Source organism: Heterodontus francisci, chromosome 17 (assembly GCF_036365525.1).
Source record: "Heterodontus francisci isolate sHetFra1 chromosome 17, sHetFra1.hap1, whole genome shotgun sequence".
Taxonomy (NCBI): Eukaryota; Metazoa; Chordata; class Chondrichthyes; order Heterodontiformes; family Heterodontidae; genus Heterodontus; species Heterodontus francisci.
The window spans coordinates 73832065-73839779 of NC_090387.1; the positions used below are offsets into that span (position 1 = coordinate 73832065).

At 74.1% G+C, this 7715-nt stretch overlaps 1 protein-coding gene across 3 annotated transcripts in view; it reads right to left on the bottom strand.

Moving 5' to 3' along the window:
- rfwd3 (ring finger and WD repeat domain 3) overlaps positions 1–7442 on the bottom strand; it is a 58129-nt gene extending 50687 nt beyond the window's left edge. Inside the window, exon 1 of one of the 3 annotated variants that reach the window (XM_068049671.1) lies at positions 7357–7442. The gene's annotated coding sequence lies outside the window, so the exon portion shown is untranslated. The other 2 variants (XM_068049672.1, XM_068049670.1) reach the window with 2 other exon arrangements.
- Between the last annotated feature and the right edge of the window lie 273 nt (positions 7443–7715).

Genomic DNA, 7715 nt, shown 5'->3' on the forward strand with positions numbered 1-7715 from the left:
TGAGAGGCGGGTGGGGGGGGAAGAGAGGCGGGTGGGGGGGGAAGAGAGGCGGGTGGGGGGGGGAAGAGAGGCGGGTGGGGGGGGAAGAGAGCGGGTGGGGGGGGAAGAGAGGCGGGTGGTGGGGGGGGAAGAGAGGCGGGTGGGGGGGGAAGAGCGAAGAGAGGCGGGTGGGGGGGGAAGAGAGGCGGGTGGGGGGGGAAGAGAGGCGGGTGGGGGGGGAAGAGAGGCGGGTGGGGGGGGAAGAGAGGCGGTGGGGGGGGAAGAGAGGCGGGTGGGGGGGGAAGAGAGGCGGGTGGGGGGGGAAGAGAGGCGGGTGGGGGGGGGGAAGAGAGGCGGGTGGGGGGGGAAGAGAGGCGGGTGGGGGGGGAAGAGAGGCGGGTGGGGGGGGAAGAGAGGCGGGTGGGGGGGGAAGAGAGGCGGGTGGGGGGGGAAGAGAGGCGGGTGGGGGGGGGAAGAGAGGCGGGTGGGGGGGGAAGAGAGGCGGGTGGGGGGGAAGAGAGGCGGGTGGGGGGGGAAGAGAGGCGGGTGGGGGGGGAAGAGAGGCGGGTGGGGGGGGAAGAGAGGCGGGTGGGGGGGGAAGAGAGGCGGGTGGGGGGGGAAGAGAGGCGGGTGGGGGGGGAAGAGAGGCGGGTGGGGGGGGGAAGAGAGGCGGGTGGGGGGGGAAGAGAGGCGGGTGGGGGGGGAAGAGAGGCGGGTGGGGGGGGAAGAGAGGCGGGTGGGGGGGGAAGAGAGGCGGGTGGGGGGGAAGAGAGGCGGGTGGGGGGGGAAGAGAGGCGGGTGGGGGGGGAAGAGAGGCGGGTGGGGGGGGAAGAGAGGCGGGTGGGGGGGGAAGAGAGGCGGGTGGGGGGGGAAGAGAGGCGGGTGGGGGGGGAAGAGAGGCGGGTGGGGGGGGAAGAGAGGCGGGTGGGGGGGGAAGAGAGGCGGGTGGGGGGGGAAGAGAGGCGGGTGGGGGGGGAAGAGAGGCGGGTGGGGGGGAAGAGAGGCGGTGGGGGGGGAAGAGAGGCGGGTGGGGGGGGAAGAGAGGCGGGTGGGGGGGAAGAGAGGCGGGTGGGGGGGAAGAGAGGCGGGTGGGGGGGGAAGAGAGGCGGGTGGGGGGGGAAGAGAGGCGGGTGGGGGGGGAAGAGAGGCGGGTGGGGGGGGAAGAGAGGCGGGTGGGGGGGGAAGAGAGGCGGGTGGGGGGGGAAGAGAGGCGGGGGGGGGGAAGAGAGGCGGGTGGGGGGGAAGAGAGGCGGGTGGGGGGGAAGAGAGGCGGGTGGGGGGGGGGAAGAGAGGCGGGTGGGGGGGGGAAGAGAGGCGGGTGGGGGGGGAAGAGAGGCGGGTGGGGGGGGAAGAGAGGCGGGTGGGGGGGAAGAGAGGCGGGTGGGGGGGAAGAGAGGCGGGTGGGGGGGAAGAGAGGCGGGTGGGGGGGAAGAGAGGCGGGTGGGGGGGGAAGAGAGGCGGGTGGGGGGGGAAGAGAGGCGGGTGGGGGGGAAGAGAGGCGGGTGGGGGGGGAAGAGAGGCGGGTGGGGGGGGAAGAGAGGCGGGTGGGGGGGGAAGAGAGGCGGGTGGGGGGGAAGAGAGGCGGGTGGGGGGGAAGAGAGGCGGGTGGGGGGGGAAGAGAGGCGGGTGGGGGGGGAAGAGGGCGCGGTGGGGGGGGAAGAGAGGCGGGTGGGGGGGAAGAGAGGCGGGTGGGGGGGGAAGAGAGGCGGGTGGGGGGGAAGAGAGGCGGGTGGGGGGGGAAGAGAGGCGGGTGGGGGGGAAGAGAGGCGGGTGGGGGGGGAAGAGAGGCGGGTGGGGGGGGAAGAGAGGCGGGTGGGGGGGAGAGAGGCGGGTGGGGGGAAGAGAGGCGGGTGGGGGGGGAAGAGAGGCGGGTGGGGGGGGAAGAGAGGCGGGTGGGGGGGGAAGAGAGGCGGGTGGGGGGGGAAGAGAGGCGGGTGGGGGGGGAAGAGAGGCGGGTGGGGGGGGAAGAGAGGCGGGTGGGGGGGAAGAGAGGCGGGTGGGGGGGGAAGAGAGGCGGGTGGGGGGGGAAGAGAGGCGGGTGGGGGGGGAAGAGAGGCGGGTGGGGGGGGAAGAGAGGCGGGTGGGGGGGGAAGAGAGGCGGGTGGGGGGGGAAGAGAGGCGGGTGGGGGGGGAAGAGAGGCGGGTGGGGGGGAAGAGAGGCGGGTGGGGGGGGAAGAGAGGCGGGTGGGGGGGGAAGAGAGGCGGGTGGGGGGGGAAGAGAGGCGGGTGGGGGGGGAAGAGAGGCGGGTGGGGGGGGAAGAGAGGCGGGTGGGGGGGGAAGAGAGGCGGGTGGGGGGGGGAAGAGAGGCGGGTGGGGGGGGAAGAGAGGCGGGTGGGGGGGGAAGAGAGGCGGGTGGGGGGGAAGAGAGGCGGGTGGGGGGGGAAGAGAGGCGGGTGGGGGGGGAAGAGAGGCGGGTGGGGGGGGAAGAGAGGCGGGTGGGGGGGGAAGAGAGGCGGGTGGGGGGGGAAGAGAGGCGGGTGGGGGGGGAAGAGAGGCGGGTGGGGGGGGAAGAGAGGCGGGTGGGGGGGGAAGAGAGGCGGGTGGGGGGGGAAGAGAGGCGGGTGGGGGGGGAAGAGAGGCGGGTGGGGGGGGAAGAGAGGCGGGTGGGGGGGGAAGAGAGGCGGGTGGGGGGGGAAGAGAGGCGGGTGGGGGGGGAAGAGAGGCGGGTGGGGGGAAGAGAGGCGGGTGGGGGGGGAAGAGAGGCGGGTGGGGGGGGAAGAGAGGCGGGTGGGGGGGGAAGAGAGGCGGGTGGGGGGGGAAGAGAGGCGGGTGGGGGGGGAAGAGAGGCGGGTGGGGGGGGAAGAGAGGCGGGTGGGGGGGGAAGAGAGGCGGGTGGGGGGGGAAGAGAGGCGGGTGGGGGGGAAGAGAGGCGGGTGGGGGGGAAGAGAGGCGGGTGGGGGGGAAGAGAGGCGGGTGGGGGGGGAAGAGAGGCGGGTGGGGGGGGAAGAGAGGCGGGTGGGGGGGGAAGAGAGGCGGGTGGGGGGGGAAGAGAGGCGGGTGGGGGGGGAAGAGAGGCGGGTGGGGGGGAAGAGAGGCGGGTGGGGGGGGAAGAGAGGCGGGTGGGGGGGGAAGAGAGGCGGGTGGGGGGGGAAGAGAGGCGGGGGGGGGGGGGAAGAGAGGCGGGTGGGGGGGGAAGAGAGGCGGGTGGGGGGGAAGAGAGGCGGGTGGGGGGGGAAGAGAGGCGGGTGGGGGGGGAAGAGAGGCGGGTGGGGGGGAAGAGAGGCGGGTGGGGGGGAAGAGAGGCGGGTGGGGGGGGAAGAGAGGCGGGTGGGGGGGGAAGAGAGGCGGGTGGGGGGAGAGCGGGGGGGGAAGAGAGGCGGGTGGGGGGGGAAGAGAGGCGGGTGGGGGGGGAAGAGAGGCGGGTGGGGGGGAAGAGAGGCGGGTGGGGGGGAAGAGAGGCGGGTGGGGGGGAAGAGAGGCGGGTGGGGGGGGAAGAGAGGCGGGTGGGGGGGGAAGAGAGGCGGTGGGGGGAGGGCGGGGGAAGAGAGGCGGGTGGGGGGGAAGAGAGGCGGGTGGGGGGGGAAGAGAGGCGGGTGGGGGGGGAAGAGAGGCGGGTGGGGGGGAAGAGAGGCGGGTGGGGGGGGAAGAGAGGGGGAAGAGAGGCGGGGTGGGGGGGAAGAGAGGCGGGTGGGGGGGAAGAGAGGCGGGTGGGGGGGGGAAGAGAGGCGGGTGGGGGGGGAAGAGAGGCGGGTGGGGGGGGGAAGAGAGGCGGGTGGGGGGGGAAGAGAGGCGGGTGGGGGGGGAAGAGAGGCGGGTGGGGGGGGAAGAGAGGCGGGTGGGGGGGAAGAGAGGCGGGTGGGGGGGGAAGAGAGGCGGGTGGGGGGGGAAGAGAGGCGGGTGGGGGGGGAAGAGAGGCGGGTGGGGGGGGAAGAGAGGCGGGTGGGGGGGGAAGAGAGGCGGGTGGGGGGGGAAGAGAGGCGGGTGGGGGGGGAAGAGAGGCGGGTGGGGGGGAAGAGAGGCGGGTGGGGGGGGGAAGAGAGGCGGGTGGGGGGGGAAGAGAGGCGGGTGGGGGGGAAGAGAGGCGGGTGGGGGGGGAAGAGAGGCGGGTGGGGGGGGAAGAGAGGCGGGTGGGGGGGGAAGAGAGGCGGGTGGGGGGGGAAGAGAGGCGGGTGGGGGGGGAAGAGAGGCGGGTGGGGGGGGAAGAGAGGCGGGTGGGGGGGGAAGAGAGGCGGGTGGGGGGGGAAGAGAGGCGGGTGGGGGGGAAGAGAGGCGGGTGGGGGGGGAAGAGAGGCGGGTGGGGGGGGAAGAGAGGCGGGTGGGGGGGGAAGAGAGGCGGGTGGGGGGGGAAGAGAGGCGGGTGGGGGGGAAGAGAGGCGGGTGGGGGGGAAGAGAGGCGGGTGGGGGGGGAAGAGAGGCGGGTGGGGGGGGAAGAGAGGCGGGTGGGGGGGGAAGAGAGGCGGGTGGGGGGGGGAAGAGAGGCGGGTGGGGGGGGAAGAGAGGCGGGTGGGGGGGAAGAGAGGCGGGTGGGGGGGGAAGAGAGGCGGGTGGGGGGGGAAGAGAGGCGGTGGGGGGGAAGAGAGGCGGGTGGGGGGGAAGAGAGGCGGGTGGGGGGGGAAGAGAGGCGGGTGGGGGGGGAAGAGAGGCGGGTGGGGGGGGAAGAGAGGCGGGTGGGGGGGAAGAGAGGCGGGTGGGGGGGGAAGAGAGGCGGGTGGGGGGGGAAGAGAGGCGGGTGGGGGGGGAAGAGAGGCGGGTGGGGGGGGAAGAGAGGCGGGTGGGGGGGGAAGAGAGGCGGGTGGGGGGGGAAGAGAGGCGGGTGGGGGGGAAGAGAGGCGGGTGGGGGGGGAAGAGAGGCGGGTGGGGGGGAAGAGAGGCGGGTGGGGGGGAAGAGAGGCGGGTGGGGGGGGGAAGAGAGGCGGGTGGGGGGGAAGAGAGGCGGGTGGGGGGGAAGAGAGGCGGGTGGGGGGGGGGAAGAGAGGCGGGGTGGGGGGGGGAAGAGAGGCGGGTGGGGGGGGGGGAAGAGAGGCGGGTGGGGGGGGGGGGAAGAGAGGCGGGTGGGGGGGGGGGAAGAGAGGCGGGTGGGGGGGGGGGGAAGAGAGGCGGGTGGGGGGGGGGGGAAGAGAGGCGGGTGGGGGGGGGGGGAAGAGAGGCGGGTGGGGGGGGGGGGAAGAGAGGCGGGTGGGGGGGGGGGGAAGAGAGGCGGGTGGGGGGGGGGGAAGAGAGGCGGGTGGGGGGGGGGGGAAGAGAGGCGGGTGGGGGGGGGGGGAAGAGAGGCGGGTGGGGGGGGGGGGAAGAGAGGCGGGTGGGGGGGGGGGGAAGAGAGGCGGGTGGGGGGGGGGGAAGAGAGGCGGGTGGGGGGGGGGGGAAGAGAGGCGGGTGGGGGGGGGGAAGAGAGGCGGGTGGGGGGGGGGAAGAGAGGCGGGTGGGGGGGGGGAAGAGAGGCGGGTGGGGGGGGGGGAGAGGCGGGTGGGGGGGGGGAGAGGCGGGTGGGGGGGGGAGAGGCGGGTGGGGGGGGGGGGGGAGAGGCGGGTGGGGGGGGGGGGGAAAGAGAGGCGGGTGGGGGGGGGGGAAAGAGAGGCGGGTGGGGGGGGGGGAAAGAGAGGCGGGTGGGGGGGGGGGAAGAGAGGCGGGTGGGGGGGGGGGAAAGAGAGGCGGGTGGGGGGGGGGAAAGAGAGGCGGGTGGGGGGGGGGGAAAGAGAGGCGGGTGGTGGGGGGGGAAAGAGAGGCGGGTGGGGGGGGGGGAAAGAGAGGCGGGTGGGGGGGGGGGAAAGAGAGGCGGGTGGGGGGGGGGGAAAGAGAGGCGGGTGGGGGGGGGGGAAAGAGAGGCGGGTGGGGGGGGGGGAAAGAGAGGCGGGTGGGGGGGGGGGAAAGAGAGGCGGGTGGGGGGGGGGGAAAGAGAGGCGGGTGGGGGGGGGGGAAAGAGAGGCGGGTGGGGGGGGGAAAGAGAGGCGGGTGGGGGGGGGGGAAAGAGAGGCGGGTGGGGGGGGGGGAAAGAGAGGCGGGTGGGGGGGGGGAAAGAGAGGCGGGTGGGGGGGGGGGGAAAGAGAGGCGGGTGGGGGGGGGGAAAGAGAGGCGGGTGGGGGGGGGAAAGAGAGGCGGGTGGGGGGGGGGAAAGAGAGGCGGGTGGGGGGGGGGGGGAAAGAGAGGCGGGTGGGGGGGGGGGAAAGAGAGGCGGGTGGGGGGGGGGGAAAGAGAGGCGGGTGGGGGGGGGGAAAGAGAGGCGGGTGGGGGGGGGGAAAGAGAGGCGGGTGGGGGGGGGGAAAGAGAGGCGGGTGGGGGGGGGGAAAGAGAGGCGGGTGGGGGGGGGGAAAGAGAGGCGGGTGGGGGGGGGGGAAAGAGAGGCGGGTGGGGGGGGGGAAGAGAGGCGGGTGGGGGGGGGGAAGAGAGGCGGGTGGGGGGGGGGGGAAAGAGAGGCGGGGGGGGGGAAAGAGATGCGGGTGGGGGGGGGGGAAAGAGAGGCGGGTGGGGGGGGGGAAAGAGGCGGGTGGGGGGGGGGGAAAGAGAGGCGGGTGGGGGGGGGGGAAAGAGAGGCGGGTGGGGGGGGGGAAAGAGAGGCGGGTGGGGGGGGGGGAAAGAGAGGCGGGTGGGGGGGGGGGAAAGAGAGGCGGGTGGGGGGGGGAAAGAGAGGCGGGTGGGGGGGGGGAAAGAGAGGCGGGTGGGGGGGGGGGAAAGAGAGGCGGGTGGGGGGGGGGAAAGAGAGGCGGGTGGGGGGGGGGAAAATAGAGGCGGGTGGGGGGGGGGAAAATAGAGGCGGGTGGGGGGGGGGAAATAGAGGCGGGTGGGGGGGGGGAAAATAGAGGCGGGTGGGGGGGGGGAAAGAGAGGCGGGTGGGGGGGGGGAAAGAGAGGCGGGTGGGGGGGGGGGAAAGAGAGGCGGGTGGGGGGGGGGGAAAGAGAGGCGGGTGGGGGGGGGGGAAAGAGAGGCGGGTGGGGGGGGGGAAAGAGAGGCGGGTGGGGGGGGGGAAAGAGAGGCGGGTGGGGGGGGGGGGAAAGAGAGGCGGGTGGGGGGGGGGGGGAGAAAGAGAGGCGGGTGGGGATGGTGGGCGAAGTGGGGGGAACGAGGGGAAGGGTTGTGTTATGGAGACTAGCCTGGGAATACGACGGAACTTTCCAGGCGGGGACTGCAGCCGGTGCTGGAAAACTGTTGATTTTTCTCTCCGCCGAACAGTTGCAGGGAAGCTCCGCCTTTCACCGTTCAGTAATCAGGGTCCAAAGCGGTACCGGGCCGCGATTGCAGCCAGTCTCAGGTCACTCCCTTGATCGCGCTCGGCCAGGGCCTCGCTCTGACTCGAGCTTGAAGATCTGCAGGCCGCACTCATAACACAATGTAATAACGAATAAGCGAAGCCAGAGAAGTTCGAAGCGGCGAAGCCTAGATCAGAACATGGCTGCCCCCGGCCGTACACCCATCCCGGGCCCAACCTCAGGCCCCAAACTCACCCCGTCCGCGCTCTCCAACTGAAAATCCCCGCCACTCACAGTGCCGCTCGCTGCCACCCGCCACCAACCCCTGCAACCAATGGGAATACGTACTCACATGCCAATCAACACTCAGCACCCAATCAGATTTGTAATCGTCTCGTCAATCACCACGCTGGTGAACATTGACCCCGCTTCTCTGATCATCCTTTGGTCGAGTTGGGGGGGGGGTGGTAAATGTTTGACCCAGTGCAATGTAGAATCTCACAGCTCTTACTCCCATAGTAATCTAATAAAAAAGACTAGTTGAGTTTGGCTGTGATCCACATTCCCTCTCCACCCCTACATTGTCTGGCCTGCAATAGGAAAAGTTGGGGTAA